The sequence below is a fragment of the Dasypus novemcinctus genome, chromosome 11, assembly GCF_030445035.2.
Source record: "Dasypus novemcinctus isolate mDasNov1 chromosome 11, mDasNov1.1.hap2, whole genome shotgun sequence".
Classification (NCBI taxonomy): Eukaryota; Metazoa; Chordata; class Mammalia; order Cingulata; family Dasypodidae; genus Dasypus; species Dasypus novemcinctus.
In genome coordinates, this window is record NC_080683.1 from 50,847,971 (window position 1) to 50,869,855 (window position 21,885).

The 21,885-nt window shown below is 34.8% G+C and overlaps 1 pseudogene; it reads left to right on the top strand.

Annotated features, from left to right (window-relative positions):
- Window positions 1-783: 783 nt before the first annotated feature.
- Window positions 784-3,306, top strand: LOC101418261 (USP6 N-terminal-like protein pseudogene; annotated as a pseudogene).
- The last annotated feature ends 18,579 nt before the right edge of the window (window positions 3,307-21,885 follow it).

The following is a 21,885-nucleotide window of genomic DNA, read 5'->3' on the forward strand; positions in this document are numbered from 1 at the left end:
AAGCAAGAGACCAGAATTTCAGGAAATACTAAAGGGTGTGCTAGAGCCTGAAAACAAAAGACAGGAGAGAGGGACCTGAAGAGAGTCTAGAAATAAAGATTCTATCAATAAAAGTAACTAAAAGTGTCAAAAGAGTGGTGAAAATAAAATATTACAGGTAAAACTCAAATAGTCAGGAATAAACCTAACCAATGATGGAAAGCACTTGTATTCAGAAAACTACAACTCAATGTTAAAAGGAATTTAAAAAGCCCTAAATAACTGGAAGAACATTCCATGCCCATGGTCTGGAAGACTAAATATCATTAAGATGTCAATTCTACTCAAATGGATATACAGATTTAATGCAATCCCGATAGAAATTCCACCAGCATTAAAGAAAAAATTGAAAACACGATCATTAAATTTACTTGGAGCCGCCCTCTGAGGCGGGGATCTTTTCCAAAGCAGGGGTGGGAGATGTTCAGATCTGGAACTTTCTGGTTTCCGGGCGCCTCTTGCAAAGAAACAAAGGGACAGAAGGCACTGTGGTAGCCTAAATCTACTCCGCTGCTTGGGTCCCTGCTCCCCGGGTCGCTGCCAAAGGCGAGACTGGAGGACATGTATTTCTCTGAGAAACCTTTAACAGCACGTTTTATTTGAGGATCCAATCTGGACAACATACAGAGACTTTTCCAGTCGTGAGTGCTGTGCCTTTATTCACCTGTGAGCATTTTGAGGGCAAGGACCACAACTCATTCATTTTTTTTGGAGAAAAGTTAATTCAGAAGAATGCAGTGGTTCATGAACCTGTCTGCTTCAGACCAAGATGTAACAGCCAAATTTGCCCAGGAACAACGAGCTGCAGTAGTTGCTAAATAAGACAGAGGATGAGAATATGCGGAGATTGAACCTTGGGAAGATGCTAATTACCTTGTTTACAAAGCCACGGATAGATTTTTTTTGCATGAGTTAGAGCTCCCGTATCATAATGTAACTATGGAATGGCAAATCCACCTAGAAATTGAAAAAATTATAAAATGGCTGAAAATTCTAAAAGGGTGGGAAAAATACAAAGTTTCATGGGAGACTTTATAAAGGAATCCCTCTCCAGCTCAGAGAGGAAGTCGGGGCTTTACTTCTTGAGATCCCTAAAATGAACCAAGAAACAAGAGACCTTTGTAGCAAATTAAAACACAGAGCACAGGGTTGCTCATCTGGTATCAGACAAATCGACCTCGATGTCAACTGCATATTTAGGGACCATATTATGCTTAGAGACAGGTATGGAGTTAAGCAACAATCCTTATTCCATGTTCTTGCTGCATATTCTATTTATAATACGGAAGTTGGATACTGTCAGGTGATGAGCCAGATCACATTTCTACTCCTTATATATATGAATGAAGAAGATGCCTTCTGCCTTCTGGGCCCTGGTCAAGCTGTTCTCTGGACTCAAACATACCATGCATGGCCTTTTTTTTTTTTTGCCCAAGTTTTTCTTAAACTCTTGATGTTTCAGGAACACCATGAAAAAAATACCGAATAAATTTTTGTTCAAACTTAAACTCCACTTGGATTGTCAAAAAATGTATGCAAGTTTTTAACACAATGAAATGTTTTTTTTTCAATGTTTCCTTGATCATATTCCATTTTCACTAAACCTAAGAATATGGGATATCTATGTTTTTGAAGGAGAATGAATTCTAACTGATATGTCTTATACAATCTTAAAATTGCACAGAAAACATCTAATGAAATGGTCTATGGAAGAAATTGTAAAATTTCTTCAAGAGATTCTGGCAAAGAATTTTTTTCTTTGAAGATGACTTTGTAATAGAACCACTTCAACTTTTTATGGCAGAACTAAAGCAAGCAAAATTAGATCTCCTAGAACCTGGTAAAGAGGATGCACATCCAAAGAAGTCTTTGGGGCAACTTCCACCTGAGACGCAGTCTGCTAGATTCAGCACCTGAGCCATGGACAGAGAAGTGTAGGCCGGTAAAGTATCCATACTAGTGGCAAAAGAGGAAGTGGCCCTGTTGTCTCCCTGAAAGCATGGACATTCCGCTCACCATCAGGGTGGAACTGGAACAAGAACGAGGGAGCTGAGACGAATATCAGTGGGTGAAGATAGTAAAAAGCTTAAGGGTGAGGTCAATTTTCAAAGAAAACATCCATCGGCTCCACAAGACAATTCCAAGCAATATAACAATGCAGCTGTTAACCAACATAGCAATGCTACTTCAAATATCAGAAAGGAATTTGTGTCCGAATGGAATAAACCTTCTTATAGTTCAGCTATTGAAAAAAAGAAGTGCCAGTTATGACATTGAAAGCAAAAGCAGACGAGCAAACCCCACAGTTATAATCACTATCCCAAGTTCAGCTGATCATCGAATATCAAATGTACGGCAAAAGATGAAGGTTCTGGCTGCAGATGAGAAGAAGCAGGGCTCCCATGCCTGGCAGTGTGCTAACGTCCCTGGAGCTGAAAGTGAAAATGGCGCTGCTGTCGAAGAGGTACTTGAAGGGGCTTACTCGCAAAGTCCAAGGAATGCGGTTCACTCGAATAGCCCAAGAAAGCATGCTGAGCCAAGTACCTGTGCGTCAAAACTCTTGAACCACTTTACACAGCCTCCAGGTTATTCAAGATACCCACCTCAGTCGGAAGGGAAGATCCTGGGACGGCATATCCACTGTCCTACAGCGCCTCCCTCCACTTACCGTGGAAACTCTTGCATGTCAAGACTTTTAACAGCAGTTTTGTGTTTCCACACTTCAGACACGGGGCACAAATGAGTCCTTCCAGGAGAGTCCTTCCAAGAGACCATACGGTTCAACTCTTTCAATAGTCCTTTCTCCAAAAAAATCTTACAGCCACCCAGATCCCCTCGTCCTACCATCTAGTCCAATAGTAGTTCTTCCTGTTGACAATTGTGCAATTCAGGGGTCACCAAAGAATGGGAAATTCAGGGTCACCAAAGAGTGGGAAATTCATCAGTCCTTCAGTGGATTATTTGTGAGATAACAGAAAATGGTCAAAAGTTAGTTCACAAAGAGACGCGAGGCACACGTGCAGTCATGGTATGAAGATGGTAACTGCAGCCACTTCAGCAATTTACCAAAATGCCCAACTTTTCAGCACGTGACTATCAGAACCATAATCTCCCAGCAGTTTCGGTGCATAGCCCAGTGCAGTGTAGAACGTCCCCAGATTTAGAAGATGCCAGTTCATTCGGTATCAATATCCAGGGACCTCACCTCCATCATATCACTACAGAAATCCGGAAAGACTTTCCATTCAAAAAGCAATACTGCTGTGAGAATTTTTCTAGACTTGCTAAAGACAAGCGAATAGAAACCATATAACACCCACATTGCTATGCTTATGATTATCAAGCCTTATTTTATGACTGTAAGCAACTGACTAAATTCTTGTTAGTAGTAAGAATATATGGAAGTATTTTCATGCCATGGAGATGCTGCTTAAGATGAGCATTTCAAAATGCATCATCCCTGAATCTGTCAGAAAGAATTTAACATCGAAACACAGCAATAGCATTTAGGGATGCATACACAATAATAATTCATTACACAGCTTTCTTCAAAACCTGAACATTTTTATTGTTTTGGTTCATTCTGTTTTGAGTAATTTTACAAAGCACTAAAAAACCTGTCTGAGTAGAATGGATATTTTTAAGGCTATATGCAGCATATGTGTCTTTTGATAGATAGCCTTAGGCATCTGTGCATATACATTTGAACACGGAATTAAGGAAATGTTTAAAAACTACTTTTAATCTAGATCCATGCAATAACTTGCTATTCTTTTCCTTAACTTGTCTTTTAGTCAAGTTATTTTTCTCTCTTTTTCTTTTTTTAATCCCAGTCCTTAAAATGACTAAAGGATTTGCCCTGGCCTTGTTAACTCAACCTCTCACAGAATGTTCAATGTGCTCATTCAATTGCTACCATTTTCTTTCAATCTGAAAAGTAAAGACAATGGAGGGAAATGCTGCCCACTTAATGGTGCTTAAAATCAGGGCAGTTAAGGTAAGTTTATGGCCAAAGGTGCAGGTCTACTTGTATCTATTTGCCCTCAGATCAGTGTGCTTTCGTACCCTGTGTTCTGTCCTAACTTGTCTAATTCAGAGCAGAACATTCCTTGCCCTGTATAAAGGCAGCGCAGTCATCCAGTGTTCAGCGAAGGCCAGCAGGAGAAGGTGCAGGCATTCACATGGGGCAGAAGAATAAACTCCTTTAAAATTCCTTTGAAAGCAGGGTTAAAAATATGGTTCCTTCTTCCTGTGCCCCTTAAATTCTTGTAGGGTCTCACCACAAAGAGTCCCAGGGGGGACTTTATATCATCTTCCCTTAAAGAATGTAATCAATGGATATTGCTGCACTTATTGAATCATTAAATTATCATTGTGAAATTTTAAGAATGATTTACCCAATTATTAATAGGAATCTAAGATTTTAGTCTTAAAAAATAGTGAGTCTTTCATACTTTCTAAAATCTTTTTCAGTGAAAAAAATTCAGGCTTATGATAAACAATTACTGATGTCTTTAAATATACTTGAAATCACTACAATTACCAAAACATTGACAAAAAGTTTTAAGCATTCCAAGAAACTGTGACTTTGTATTTAATTGGAGAGCTTGTTTTCAATATTGTTTTGCTCATATTTGACTACAGAGGGTAGAAAACCTAATGTTGAGAGCTCTTTTCCTTGCAAGCTGGGGCTTTAGACTTAAAAGGGACAGAACTACATCTGTCCACTTTTGTTTAGCCAGTGAATGGGACAATATTTTTATGTATATAATGAGTCTAATGTAATTTTAATCAACTTAGTAATGATGTTATTAAAAGGCAAAACAAACGCAGTATATTAGCAGCTAAGCACTACCCTGAAACTCAAATAAAATCTTGACGATTAAGAAAACAGAGTCCTTAGTTTTGATCATGTGGAAGCTTACAAATACATTTTTACTGTTAATTCCAATTTTTAAGCCATGATTCCATGATTTGTAATAAATGAAGCTGTATAATTTAGTTTGTGATAGCAGCACCTGAGCTGCTCCAATCTTTCTCTATATCAACAGTAGTAAATACCGTAGATTTATATATATATATATATGCAATATATATATATATACACACAATATTTTCTTATTTCATCTATGATCTTTTTTAATCTGTATACTTTTTTGATGTGATTGTTTTTAACATGCTAAAATTAATAAGTAAAAAAAAGAATACCTCACAGAAAAATGAAGCAATTGCCTTTGTTGAAGGTGTGTGGAGGGTTATGAAATGCCTGAACACCATGAATGATAACCAAAGACCACTGTCAGAGAGTAAGGATTTGAGAAGGGAAACAACTGTTCTCCATGCAGGAAGGAAAAATTCCGTTTGGGGTTTGGTGAATACCAGAGGAAAGGAGAGGCTTGGAGAGACACAGTGAGGCAGGAAGACACAATTCAATACACAATAGGATATCTTCCTTTTAATACTTTATTAAATTTGCAAACTTCTTGCTGGGTACATGTTTTTTTGTAGGACTGAGAAAAGACTAATTTTCCTTTCTAGTTGGTGCTGAGGGGGAATATAAACAACAGTGTCACAGAAGCTGAAGACAGAAGAAACTGAAGAAAATTCTCATAGATGTGGAGAAATCTTCAAGTAGTTTGCAGACTCTTAGAAAATGAATTTTATGTTTTTTCTCTAGATTCACTGATTTTATTACCATATTTCATCAGTTTTAAGAAATTTTTACATTCCAAACCCCCAGAAAATCTAATTTGCTTTTATAGCATATTAAAATTAATTAGAAGCATCTTTTTCTCTCTCTTTCCCCCTCTTCTGTCCTTCCTTCCTCCCTCTTTCTTTTTGTTTTTTTCATAATTCATCTTTTTATTTCACTTCTTGATACTTGCACATCCTACCAACACACATAATCTTTGGATGAAGCTTTAGATTACATAAATTTTACATTGAAAATATAGGAGATTCCCATATACCCAAACCCCCGCCCCATCCACACTTTCCCCCATTAACAGCATCTTTTCATTAGTGTAGGGCATTTGTTACAATTGATGAATAGATATTGAAGGATTCCCACTAACCGTGATCTATAGTTTACATTATGGGTGACATTTTGCACCACACAATTTTATAGGTCTTGACAAAATGTGTAATGGTCTGTGTCCATCATTGCAATATCATGCAGAATGATTCCAATGTCCCAAAAATGTCCCAGGTTACACCTATTTTCCCTCTCCCTCCCCTCAGAAATTCTGGAGACCACTGTCTTTATATAAGTATTATAGATTCTTCCATCACTAGAATAATAAGTCTACTTTGGTCTATAGTTGCACTCCCCTCTTGTGTTTGTTCATTCCTCACCCTTGAGGATTTTGGGATGGTGGTGCCCATTCTGCTTCAAATTGAGAAGGGGCTTAGATTCTATGGGGCAGATGAATGGAACTGTCTTGCTTAGAGTTACAGATACTCTGTTTTTGAGGATGGGCTTTGTCCTTCATTATTTCATTAGTTGTCCTGGGTGAGAGTAGATGTTGGCTGGAAATGCTGCTGAGATTCAGGATGGAACAAGCATGAGTATGGTACCTTTGTTACAATTGATAAACACATATTGAAGCATTGCTATTAACCATTGTCAATTGTTTACATTATGGTTTACATTTTGCACCGTATGCTTTTATAGGTTCTAACAAAATGTATAATGGCCTGTATCTGTCATTGTAAGATCAGATCATGCAGAACAATTCCAATGTCCCCAAAATGACCTGTGTTCTACCCATTCTTCTTTCCCCCTTCCCTCAGAACCTATAACCATCTGTGAGTTTCAATTTTTGAAGAATAAAGTTAATAGTTACATACATTAATATTGAGGGCTTAATATATTGATCTGTTTTCTTTTATTAGGCACTGCCTACGTACTTGAGAGATTCTTGTGCCCTATTTGAAAACACCACAGGACTCCCCAGGATGGGAGTTTAATATTTTCCTGTTTGTTTGTGTCTCCACCTACTGAGATAATACCCAATGGCAAGATGAACACATTCATACTCTACAGAAGCATGCTCCAGGTGCACCCTTTCCTACATATCTCCCGACCCCAGTTCCCTGCACAAGTCACCCTCACCTCCCATATTTGCCAAAAGAACATTCCCATATTGTAGTTGCAACCACAGACCTAATCCCCAGATTTCACCTAGTCTTGTCCTTCCTCCAGCCCTTCCCCCAGTTCCATGGACGTCCAACTCAACACACACCCTGCTCACTCTCACATTCTAGCACTGTCTACCCCACTCACATCTCTGCACCACCATCATCCATACCCGCTGCCAAACCACCCCTTCCACTTGTCATGGGTTTTGCCATATTGAGCATCACCTCACCACCCTCTACTCCCTTTCTGTCTCCTGATAACCTGTTTTCCAGACTCTAGCTCTGTGGGTCTGCTCAATATGCCTAGGATACATCAGTTAGGTCATGCAATACTTGTCGTTTAATGACTGGCTCACCTCGCTCAACATAAGGTCTTCAACATTCATCCAAGTTGTCATGTATATCAATACTTCATTCTTTCTTTTAGCTGAGTTTTATTCCATTGTACATATATACCACATTTTGCTTATCCATTTTTCTGTTGATGGTCGCTTGGGTTGCTTCCAACTTTTGGCAATAGTGTATAATGTTGCTATGAACATTGGTGTTCATATATCTGTTCATGTTCCTGCTTTCAATCCTTCTGGGTATATACCCAGCAGTGGGATTGCTGGTTATCCTCCTAAACCTAAAGGTAAGTAAGGTCCAGTTAACATTTGAGTTATGTTTTTAAGTGATGGGGCCAAAACAGAAAAAATTATGGTATAAGGGACTATGACAAACTGGAGAGTACATGACCCATACAAAGGTGTTCAAATTAAGAAAAACTACAAAAAACCTCTATGCTAACTCAACTAAATACATCTGTGAAAACCATTTGGCTTGTAATTAGTCACACACATATATCTAGGAAATTCTTTTCACAAAAACTTTGAGGTTATACTTAGATAGGGAAATTTACTATGCATAATAATCATTCATAGTAATGTTAAGAAAAATGTTTAAGGAAAATATTGCAAATCTTTGGAATAAACTACCTATAAACATTTTTAAACATTTCAGAAAGCTATTTTATTTATAAACATTTGATAGGTAATTATAATTCCGCAGTTCACCTTAGTTGCTCAGTGACAAGATTTTATTTTTTATGATTATAAATAAAGCTTTAGGAGAAAAATGAAAGGAGGAATCTGAAATGAAGAAAAATTTTAATTATAGTACATTTTTAAAGAAATAAAGCTATAGCTTTATTTTCAGGTAGCATCTCAAATGAAGTTAATGATGCTAAGAAAAGAACCCCCAAGAGTTCTAAGTACCTAAAGTTTATAGATGACAGTAAGAAAATCTATGTTTAAAATCCTAGTTTTCCAACTAACTTCTTATACAAGTTATAATAAATTCCAGAAAAAGAAAAGGAAACTGTAGCAATATGATATTGGTTATGAATTCCAAAAATAGATATTGGATTATATTTGTAAACTAGTTTGTTCCTTTGGGCATATTAGATTATATTAATTTCAGAGGTTTCACTTTTATTTGGTTAAATAACGATTGAGGCTTTGATTGGGTCACGTCGGTCGGACACAGAGTCCCTGCCCACTTGGTGATCCCAAGACCAGCAAAAACACTGCCAGGCTATGTCTGGCCCACATTATTGACCCATAAAACCATGTGTAAATAAAATGACAATTGTTTTAAGCCACTAAGGTTTGGAATGATTATGTTCAAAGCAACATAGATAATAAACTACAGGAAATATGACTAACCCTCTCCATTTGAGTTTTTTTCTATGACTTTGGGGACTGTTTATTACTAGGCATACTTCCAAAACTTTTGTGGTCCATAGAAAATAAGCTAATTTTATTGGTAATTTTTAATAATATGTGCATAGATAAATGAGTGAGCGAATAAATAAAACCAATGAATAAAAATAATAAAAACCTGAGCAGATTTAGTAAGAGTGGTGCTAATTTTGTCATAGCTAATATCTAAAAATAACATTAAGAAAAATATTAAATCTTATCACTGTTAAATTTCCATATTATTAATTCAAGATAATGGTAATAATAATTACCAATCGCTGACACTTAACTGTGTGCAAACACTTCTTAGCATGATACAAAACCAGACTATAAAAAAAGTTGTTAACTAAAACTGAAAAAAATGTAAAAATTTTGTCAGGAAAATTTACCAACATAGATATGAACTATCAATCTGAGAAATGGCCCTCACTACCCATATAATGATGCTTCACAATTTATAAATTGCCCTCCAACATCTGATCTTTCAGCATCCAGCTTCCTTATTTCCTTACTTTCTATTTGTCTAAAGGTAAAACAGACCTGAAGTGATACAAACACAGGTGTCAGAGTCTAGCAACGGGTAGCCTTATAGAAGGCAATGCATGCCAACATTTGTTTTCTGGGCAACAACTGAAGGGCTAGGGTTCAAATACAGGGCATTAAGAACTGCATTAGAGAGGTTGGCTTGGCAAGGAAAGGACCAAAGAGCCCAAGACTCAGGATATGAATATGGCATCAAGACTTCTTCACAAAAACAAAGACCAATTGCAGTCATCTGTTCATTGCTTGTACATTTGTACTCATTTGTTCATTGAGTGTTTTAAAATTAGAAAGTACTTGTTGGCATTAATTAAAATACCCTACTAGGAAAATGTATATGGAGACCAAATTACATTGTGCTAAAGATTGACTATGAAACTGAAAAATAGAAACAGCAAGTGCAGACTATTCTTTCAAAAAGCTCAACAGTGAATTGGATGAGAAAATTTTGGATAATTTAGTGGACTATCTTGGTTGCACATCTAACATAATTACACTCTTCTTTTTTTCCAATAATCCCCAATTTTGTTTAAGGATCTATCCTTCTTTTGCCATCCAGGTACCTCAAGGGTGGGCATGGTTTGTCTAGTAGGAATTCTATTAATTTTGCTGGTGATGGGCTCTGGAATCAGCATAAGAATTCACTCTGGTCAGTGAGGCAAAACAGGAAGTCAATTGAAGTCTTTCCAGGATCTTCTTAAGCCATCTGGCAAGACTGAGGATGGCACTGGAAAGAGAAGGAAAGAAACAGGCACACTGATGACAAAATACAGGATTGTATTTTAGGTGATAGCAGCACTTTGAGACAATGTCTTCAATGAATCCTATGCAATGATGAGCTGGTTTCCTTGTCCTGCACATGTAAGTGAGATGGTGGTAAGCACTGCCATCAGTAAATTCCTCGAGGGCAGATTGGATCATTCTTTGAACATATGAATTTTCACTTGGTCACATAAAATAAGGTATTTACCTTACATGTAGCCTGAAGTATGCCCGGATGTTCTTAAAAGAAGAGTTATTTATAAATTCAAGCCTTCATTGTATGCTATTTCAGATCTTTTTATAACAATGTATTATATAGCATCTTCCCCATCTGTCCTAATTTGTAGAGCTGCTATGACAAATACCACAACCTTGGCTTAACAACAGGAATTTATTGGCTCACAGATTAGATTGGGAATCTAGACGTCCAAAATCAAGGCATCGAATAGGCCAGGCTTTTCCCCAAAAGTCACTTGCATTCTAGTGCTGGCTTGCTGCAATCCTTGGTCTTCCTTGGTTTGCATCTCTATCTCCCATCACATGGTGATCTCTTTCTCCTTGTGTCTGCTCTTCTGATTGCCACTGACTTCTGGTTTCTTCTTGTGGCTTTCTTTGACTTCTGGCTTCTCTGACTGCATCCAAAAATCCCTCTCTTTATAAGGCTTCCAGAAATACAAATTAGGAACAGCCCTATTCAATTGACCACACTAATAACATCTTCAAAAGGTCTTCTTTACAAATGGATTCATACCTGCAGAAATGCAGTTTAAGGTTAAGAACATGTCTTTTGTGGGGTGCATGTTTCAATCCCCAACACCATCCCTACAGTATCTCACTGCAAACATGTTTTAATTCTTCTTATCCTAAATGTTTGTTTCCTGTCTTTACATCTGTTTTCTATACTTGACCAAGCATCTCTCCACATGACTTTTTAAAAAAATCCCAAATAATTCAATTGATAAAAATAATGAGTGTGCATATCAACAATAATATTAAACATATGCATGCCATTACCAATATAATCCATGCCATGAGTTCTTAGAAGCAGAATGTGCAAATTAAGACTGAGAGGGCTCCCATTTTCCTAGAAAACATATTTAACACAAATAGAATCAAGAGATGTGAAAGTCTCACTTAGTTGATAGATAATAATTTTCATGTTACAAATACTCATTTAAAAAAGTATAAAGATGGCCCTTGTATCTAGAACTTGACAATTAGGTTTCATATTTAATAATCAAATTAAAATGCAGGCAAATTATTATTCAGCATAATACAAAACCCAACTTCTGATATGCTTTAATGACTTGTATTTCAGTTAAATACTGCTTTTCAGTTAAATACTACTAAGATCTTTTATTTTTATGCAGGATTTTAGACTTAATTAATTTCTAAGGACTAATACTATTTTGTAATAGTATTTTTTTCAAATTGTTGATTTTATCAATGAGCTCTAATTTAATATTCTGGTTTTACCACAGGAAGAGAAAATTATCTTTAATTTCAATGAAAGCTAAGCATGTTGTAACCATAATAATAACAAATCTCTCTATGTAAAGTGTATATTTGGTAACTTAATATAATAATTAGTATTCACAACAAAACATCCTTTTCGGCTCCTATTACAAAGGATTTTATGATCTTATAAGCATTGGTAAAAACACAAAAGTCAGGATTAATTTTGAAGATTCATTATTTCGCTGAAGAACAGCACTTGAAGAACACAAACTCATGACCAGTTTAATTACTCCTCTAGCTGGATTCAGCAAATGGGTGTAACTGCAAACTAAATTTACCACTTTGTTCTGTCAAGTTCTTCTTGAATGATTTGCTTAAACATTATGAATAAAATCAACATAAATGACAATATTCTGGAAATTTGTCAACTCATTCTACCATATAGCCCTGCAAAAGATATAACAAGAGGTTAAATAGGAACATTTTACATATTTGAAATCAGATATTGGAAGAGAATCTCCTTTCCAGGGCACAATTGAAGACAGTGCATTTTCTTCTGTTTAAATGGAAAATGAAGTTCTAAGAGATTCTATAATACTTTTGAAAATTCCTTTCAGCCTTGTAATTATCTCCCAATAATTTATACCTATCGTCTCACATAAAAAACTCAGCAAATATTATATCATTAAATAGCTTACTGAAACTTAAATTTGGCACTTAAGCTTACATATATAGGAAGTATGCTAATCTTTCCCCAAAATGCAAATAATCAATCTACGTATTTAGGTGAATAATCCTTTTCTTTAAGCATGTGTTGCTTCCCTTGACCCTGGATCAGGTTTTTCAGCAAAGACATCAAACAGAATTCATTTTATTGGAGGACAACCAAAAAGGCATTTGCCATTGGGGATGGGGATGTGGGTATTGCAGGCTGCAGAAGAATATGACTTCTTGACCCTAACACTTTCCATCTCATGGGGAAAAACAGGCAGGACTGGACCCCCTGAGGGACAGGGTCCAGAGTAGGGGCCCCTCTCACCCAAATCTAAGGGCAAAACTGATTGTATAGTCATACATTTATAACTATAAGATGGATCCCTAAAAGTAGGATTGATGGACCAAAGGATATGCCCCATTTTTTATTTGGAAAAATACTATATGATGTACTAAGAATTGCTAACATATCAGTGAAAGAGAGCCTTTTCCTGCATCCTTATAAACACAAAATGATGTATGTTTTCTAAATTTTTGCTGAACTAATGGATACAAAACAGTATCTCATTGTTTGAATTCATATTTCCTTCACTAGTGGTAAACTCAACATGCTTTTACAATTATTAGACTTTTATAATAAGTTCTTCTATTAATTTCTTGTTAATATTCTTTGTCCATTCTTGGGGAATTGTTACTCTTTTTAATTAGAGAAGTTGTGGGTTTGCAGAATAATCATGCATAAAATACAAGATTCCCATACACTGCCCTACCACCAATACCTTCCATTGGCGTGGAACATTTGTTACAACTGATGAGAACAATTTTTTATAATTGTACTTTTTTTTCAACAGTATGTTACCTTTTTTACTTTTGTTTATCTTTAAAAGACTATTAAAATAGTATTATTAACTTCCACTCATTCTCATTAGGTGTATTTTTTTCACATATACCACCCTATTAATAATATCTTGTATTAGTTTTGTACATTTGTTATAATTCATGAAGATTATTCATGTACTATTAACTATAGTCTATCATCTATAATAATAGAAAATAATAGAAATTAATAATACCTATTAGTTTATATTCTAGTAACCTATACTACCTAAAGTTTCCCATTTTAGCCATAGTAACCTATATAATTAAGCGTTGTTCATTATATTTACAATAATGTGCTACCATCACCACTATCCATTTCTAAACCTTTACAATCAATATAAATAGAAATCCTATACAAATTAAGAAAAGGGAACAACTTTTTTTGGCACAAATGATGAAAACATAACTGCGCCACTTACCCTATATATTACATTGCGAGCTTTCTAAATTGTACTCTTTAATCTTCAATATTTGTGAATTTTCCCTTTATCTGTCTGCTATTGATTTCAAGCTTCATGCCATTATTATCCAATAAATTGTTTTGTATAATTTCAACCTTTTAAAATTTATTGAGACTGGTCTTGTAACCTAATACATGGTCTATTCTGAAGAAGGATCCATGAGCACTTGAAAATAATGTATATCCTGTGGTTTTGGGGTATAGTGCTCTATAAATGTCTGTTAGGTCTAGTTCATTTATCCTATTATTTAAGATGTCTGTTTCATATTTTATCCTCTGTCCAGATGTTCTATTCAGTACTGAGAGTGGTGTATCGAAATCACCAACAGTTATTATAGAGATGCTTATTTCTCTCTTCGGTTTTGCCAGAGTGGGTCCCCCATATTTTGAGGCACTAAGTTAGGTGCATAAATATTTATGATGGCTATTTCTTCTTGGTGAATTGTCCTTTTTACTCATTTCTTATAACAGTTTTGCATTTAAAATTTATTTTGTCTGATATTTGTATTGCTATCCCGGATCATTTTTGGTTACTATTTGAATCAAATATCTTTTTCCAAACTTTCTGTCTCTGCCTATGGTGTCCTTGTATCTAAGGTGAGTTTCTTGTAGATAGTATATAGAGGACTCATATTTTTAATCTATTCTGTCAATCTATGTCTTTTGATTGGGGAATTCAATCCATTAACAGTGCAGAACTTCCTTTATTATTTCTTATAAATCCAGTCCTTTGGTAACATACTCTCAGTTTTTGTTTCTCTGTGAAGACTTTTAACTGACCATCATCTTGGAAAGATAGTTTTGCTGGATAAATAATCCCTGACTGGCAGTTTTTCTCTTTCAGAACCTTAAATACATGATGCCACTGCCTTCTTGCCTCCATGGTTTCTGATGAGAGATCGGCACTTAGTCTTATTGAGTTTCCCTTGTATGTGCGATGCATTGCTCTTTTCTTGATGCTTTCAGAATTTTATCTTTATCTTTGGCATTTGACTTTCTGAATAGTAAGTGTCTTGGAGTAGGTTTGTTCAGATTTATTCTATTTTGGATGCATTGTCTTTCTTGGATATTGATATTTATGTCTTTCATAAATAAGGGTTGGTTGGGAAGTTTTCAGTCATTATTTCCTCAAATATTATTTCTGTCCCCTTTCTATGCTCTTCCCCTTCTGGGACACCTATAATGCAGATATTTGAGTATTTCATGTTGTCATTCAATTCCCTGAGACCCTGTTCCATTTTTTTCCATTCTTTTCTCTTTCTGTTCTCCTGTCTTTTCAAGTTCAGATGCTCTGGTCTCCAAATCACTTGTTTTGTCCTCAACCAATTCAAATCTAGTGTAGAATTTCTCAGTCTTGGTACTATTGGTATGTTATAGGGAGATGTCCTGTGCATTGCAAGATGTTTAATAGCAATCCTAGCTTCTACCCACTATATGGAATCACCCCCTGACTTGTGACAATCAAAAATGTCTCCAGACATTGTCAAATGTCCACGAGAAAATATCATCCTTGGCTGAAAACCACGGGCCTTGAGAAATGCAAGAATTACCTATCCAATTTTCTTCCACTCTTAGGGAAGATTAAAGATATTGTGTTAATTTGAAATAAACTCATCAGTGTTTCTATGCATGTACAATAGGTCTTGCACAGAGAAGACAAGCTCCCTTATTTTTCCATGTACTTTTCAATATAAAAGACTGAACCACACACTGAACTTAGAAAAAGTATGCCAAACCACCAAAATAAGTTATTTCCTTCCACAATAATTATATAATATCCAGACAAAATAGATATTTAATAGACTAAACTTAACCAAAACTTTAATTTCATATGTTCTTCTATTGAAGTGTATTGAAATTCATTTAAATCTTAGAATTTGGGGCAAAATATTTTAATGCTACTTTAGGCAACTCATGGAGCCATGAAGCAATAGCAGGATATTGCTGTCCCACATCTTCTCACAATTCATGGAGATATAAATGGTAAAGATTGCATTGTGGTTTAAAGAAAAGACACCTGTCTGCTGTAAACACTTACCTTGAGGAAATTTAGGAAGAAAATACATCAGGCCAGTTTATTCATGATTTCATCTAGCCTTTTCTCTGTGTTGGAATTTAGAGGTAATTGGGGGTACAAATGCCAATGAAAGAACAGACCAACTGACATTCATTGCTGTTGAAAACCCAGCTAAAACTGATAGAAATTCAATTATAAACAGGCAACGTCTACTAAAATTTGGTATTTTTTATAGGTAGTGAATAAATGAATAAAGTTGTCTTACTGGCTTTAATTAGTAAAACAGACTTTTAAATGCTAGAATTTGCTCAAAACTTCCATGAAGGGATGTATTTCTTAGGCAAATATTAAGTCAATTGCATTGGAAAATAGAATTGAGTGGTTAAAAGAATCTTTACAAACATTTGATAATAGTGATAGCCAATATGAATGATTGAGATATTGTACATCAGACTATTTCCTATAGGAGATGTTTCAATGGAACAATATTCCAAAGATAATCTCTTCTCTCAGTATTAAAGTTATTCTGAGAATTTTTAGTGCATCTTAATTTTTAGATGAAACATGTTCCCTCGCCCCACTCCAGCATGCTATTATGTTTAATTCAGAAGCTTAAGCACATCATCACAGCTAGTCCATCATCTCTCACAATGTCAATATCATGTCAGATGTGAGAATGGATTAATAGCAAGCTGAAGAAAGCATATGTCAGTAGAAATCATTCCTAGTTTAAGAATTACTTTCTGGACTTATCATAATATGACAACTAATGGGTAGCTTTGATGGGTGTTTTTAATGCATAATTTTAGTACTTGAAGGAGTGCAACCTATTCTTCAATATAAACTTTAATCAGAATGAAATTTTCTAATGTATTTCTTGATAATACATTCCTCTTTCTAAAGATTTTTTGAGATAATGTGAAGATCTCAGATGTATGATAAAATGACATGAGGGATTGCTGATACATTTCAAAAAATAAAGTAAAGGGAGAAAATGTCAAAAATATATCAGGACAAAGAAAAATGTATTGGCATTAAATGTAAGTGAAATAGAAGAAATAAAAAAGGGTAATTGCAGAGTTAAGTAAGAAAATATGGAAGTAATTTAAAGTCTGTTTTATTTTTCTTACACTGGATAAGGACAGGACACATCTGTGACTTTCATTATGCTTAGTGGTAGTTCAGTACATACCTCTACAAATGTCTCAATTGTTGATTTTCATAGATACGATGCAAATACAACGGAGGTTGAGAGATCAGAACCAAAGAGATAAAAACAAAAATAGAATAAAACAATCAATTAAAGACTAGTAAAACTGGATGATATGAGCTTCTGTTTAAAACATGCTTTATTCTACTGAATAAAAAAAAATTAGTCTTGGGCAAATAATAAAGTGATGATGTTTCTATTCCCAAAAGTGGAATGGAAAATGGAATGGAAAATGGAATTTATAAATAAAACTAGAAGTTACCAAACACAATTCATATAAAATTACTTATATGAAATAGTAGAAACTTCACTTCCAATAAAGACAGACTAGGTCATTTTAATTAACCCTACCAATGAAAATAACAATAAAAAAACAGACAAAATACATTTATTTTTAAAATGGCATCAATAGCCTTGAAGAGCTGAAAAGTTAGGTAAACAAAATGAATTGATAGCTTTTTATGTATTATTTGAGGGGTTGAAAAGTTCAGTAAGCCATTAGACTTAATGTTAGCACATAGCAAGTTTACTGGATATAAAATAAATATTAAAAACCAAGATCTATGCATAACAGTAACACATGAAAAATATTAAAAAGAGATAATAATTAACATAGAATCAAAAATTAATGTATATACAAATAAATCTAACAATATATGTGAATCACCTCTACAAGAAAAATAGCAGTACTCTAGTGAGAAATATCAAATAAAAATTAAATATAATGATACATTATGTACATATTTTGAAAATTTTGAAAATTTTCATATTGTAGATATAACTCTAAACAAATTAATGTATAGAGTCAAAGAATGGAGAATGGAGATAAACATGACAAGATGGTTCTAAAACATGTTTTAAAATGTAAAGTGTTAAGAAAGACAGCACTCATGAAGTAGAATGAAGGTAGAGGGACGTGATTTAGAAAATATTAAGATTTATACAAGGCTGGTTTTACTAAGCAGTATAGTACTGATGCATAAATAGAAAAATGGGCAAATTGGAATTTAATACAGATCCCTGAAATAGACCCACCTGCATCTAAACACTTGATATAAGACAGTAGCACAGCAACATAGGTAAGGGGAGGTCCATGCAATAAAAGATGGTAGAGAATGGGTATACATGTGAGTGCCAGATAGTGTTTATTGTCTCTCAACCACACTTTCCATTAGCCAGAGTCCCTCATCAACTAGCTTCTGTGAGGTTCTGCGGGTAAGAGGAACTAACTAGAGACTGAAAACAGAAGAAAGAGAGTAGCCAATATCTTTTCTCTGCATCTCCTGCAACAACAGCAGCAACACAATAGCAGGATACAGAAGATGACTGCCAGATGCTTCATTTCTCAGGAACATAAGCAAGAAAGTGGACTCTTGATGTCTTGCTCAATTCTGACAGCATCAGGGGTAGCAGCAGAGATTTCCTCAACTGCATTGATTGTGGATTTATGGGCTTCAGCTTAACAATATTAAGAAGTTTCCTGATCATTAGTTAACAGCTCCTTCCCACTTTTGCTCCTCTAGAGACCCTTCCTTCTTTCTTATGCTCTTTTAGTACTTATACCATTTTCTGAGAGATTGTCTAAATTAATTCTATATTGGAATACCCAGAGTGATTTCTACTTTTCTGAATGGACATTGACACAATATTTCACAACTAAAAATAATTAACTGTAGGTGGAATAATTTCCTAAATGTGAAAGACAAACCTTTAAAACCTTTAGAATTTAGTATAAGAGTAATTTTTATGATTCCATGGTGGGAAGAATTTTTCAAACAAGACAGTAAAAAGAGCAAAAGGTTGATAATTCTACTTCAATTAGATAACAACTTCCATTTATCAAAAGTCACCACACAGAAGGGAAAAGATATAGTAAAAACAAGGTGGATTTGCAATTCGTAACCAAAAATACTAATGTACAGAATATATAAATAACTTCTATAAATCAACACAGAAAGAAATATACAGGGTGACTTCATCAAAATGGTGATGCAAGACATTCCTGGGAAAGTTTCCCTTCAGAGACAACTAAATAAAAGGGAAAATCCCACTTGCTTGGAACTCTGGAGAAGATAGTGATTGGAGAAACACTCCACAAATGCTGAATCAAAGGAAAATAAAACCCATCAAAAATGAAGATAGGACATTTTTACTTCAAACAGCCAGCTCAGACACCCCCCTTACCATCATGCCTTACAAACTTGGTCCTGTATGACTTAGAGTCACACAGTGGCAGAAATCCAAACTGGGCACCTCCTGCCATGGTTGTAGATTACAGAGCGACTCATAGCAGCAATTTAGAGCCTATGCATATTCATGCCTAAGGACCCAAGGCTACAGAGACCCAGGGTGGAACCCTAGTAGTCAGTGAGCATGTATGTACAAAATGGCCCTAAAAAAACAAAAGAGCTGCAGAGAAACTATTGGCAAGTGGTACACACAACCTAACCTGGTCTATAATCACTGGAGCACACTAATGAAAAACAGACATCTTTTTAGCACTGATCCCACCTTGCTCCTTGGGATAGTTACCAGAGGTAGAAAATCCACTCAGTAAAAGAAGAATACAGAACTGCTTTCACTCTGTCTGAAAGCTGTAGTGAAAAGGTGGCATTGAACATGGGAAAGCAACTGAGTAAATCATAGCCACTGGGGAGGAAATTTGCACAAAACAAACTGTCCTTAAAAAGTGAGGGAGAGCTTAAGACAATAATGGATAAACAGAAACCGAGAGAGTTAATCACCAAAAGACCTATCCTACAAGACATGCCAAAGGGAGTTCTTCAGGTTGAAAGGAAAACAGGAGAGAGGGGCTTGGAGCAGTAAGGAAAAATGAAGACCTTCACTTTATGTATGGATATATGTAGAACCTAATAGCACAGTATCCTCAGTAAATACCTTTACTCTATAAAAGTTAGAATAAATTGAATAAGATAATCATATTACTTTGCAATGGACATGCAAATTTTAAAAATGTAATGTGTGACAAGAACTACATAAAGAATGGAAATGGAGGCATATGGGATCAGAGAATGTGTTGAAATGAAGTTGCTATAATTTCAAATAATAATAGGTTATAGAATTACATTGTTTAATACAAATCACAGAGTAACCACAAAGAAAATATTTTTTAAAATATGGCAATGTAGGGCAGTGAAATTGTTCTGGATGATACAGCAATGATGGGCACATGGCATTATACATTTGTCAAAGCCTATAAAACTATACAGCACAAAGTGTAAATCATAATGTAAACTATAGATTTTGGTTAGTAGCAATGCTTCAATATTGGTTCATCAATTGCAACAAATGTACAACACTAATGTAAGATGTTAATACTAAGGGAAAACTATGTGTGTGCGTGTGTGCATGAAGGGGTGTTTTATGTGAATTCCTTATACTTTTGATGTAATTTTTCTCTAAGTGTAAAATTTCTCTAAAAATAAAGTTCATTATATATATATTTATGTATGGAAAAGTAAATCAGAAAGAAAACAATCAGTTTAATCACTAAAGATTATATACAAAAGGAATCTGCAATAAAGGAAAAGAAAAAAAAAGATATCACATATAAAAAACAAGGAATAAAATGGATGAAGTAAGTCCTGCCTTATTTGTAATAACTCTGAATGTTAATGGATTAAACTCCTCTCAAAAGACACAGATTGGCAGAACATAGAAAAGAGCACAATCCAACTATATGTTTTTTAAAAAGAATCACCTTAGCCCCAAAGACACAAATAGGTTGTAAGTGAAAGGATGGAAAACTATTCCATTCAGTAATAACCAAAAGAGACCTAGGGTAGCTATACTAATATCAGACAAAAAGGACTTTATAACAAGAGATAAAGAACACTGTATATTAATAAAAGGGTCAATCCACCAAGAGGAAATAACATTCATATACATTTATAAACCTAACCACAGCTCCCCAAAATACATGAGGCAAACACTGGCAAAACTGAAGAGAGAAAAGATGCCTCTACAATATTTGGAGACTATAATATGCCACTTTCATCAGTGGATAGACTATCCAGAAAGATGATCAATAAGAAATGGAGAACTTGAACAATATAATAAATGAGTTAAATCTAACAGACATACATCGAATATTGCAACTTAAAACAGTATAATACACATTCTTCTCAAGTGAACAAAGATCATTCTCCAGGAAACACCATATGAATAGGTCACAAAACAAGTTTCGATAAATTCTAAAATTATGAAATTATACAAAGCATCTTCTCTGATCTCAGTGGAATGAAGATAGAAACCAATAACAGATGGAAAACTGAAAATTCCTCAAATATATGGAAGTTAAAAAACATTCTCTTAAAAATCAGTGGGTCAAAGAAGGAATCACAAGGGAAATCAGGAAATACCTTGAAATAAATGAAAATGAGAATATAATAGCATATGGGATGGAGTGAAGGCAATGTTCAGAGAGAAATGTATAATCCTAAATGCTTACATTAAGAAGAAAGAACCCAAATCAAAGACCAAATAACAAAACTGGAGCAACTAGAAAAAGAATGGCAAACTAAACCCAAAGCCAGTTGAAAGAAGGAAATAATAAAGATTTGGGCAGAAATAAATAAAATAGAAAATTTTTAAAAACAACAGAGAGAACAAAACCAGAAGTAGTTTACTTGAAAAAAATCAATAAAGTCAAGAAACCTTTAGCTAGACTGAGAGATTGAAAATTATTCAAATCAGAAATAAAAAGGGACACTACTGTAGACCCTACAGAAATAATGACAATAGGATACTATGAACAAATGTCTATCAACAAATTAGATAGTTTAGACGAAATGGATGAATTCCTAGAAATAAACAAACAAAATACCTACACTTATTTAAGAAAAAAAAATCTCAACAGACCAATAACGAGCAAGAGAATGAGCCCATAATCAAAAATCACTCA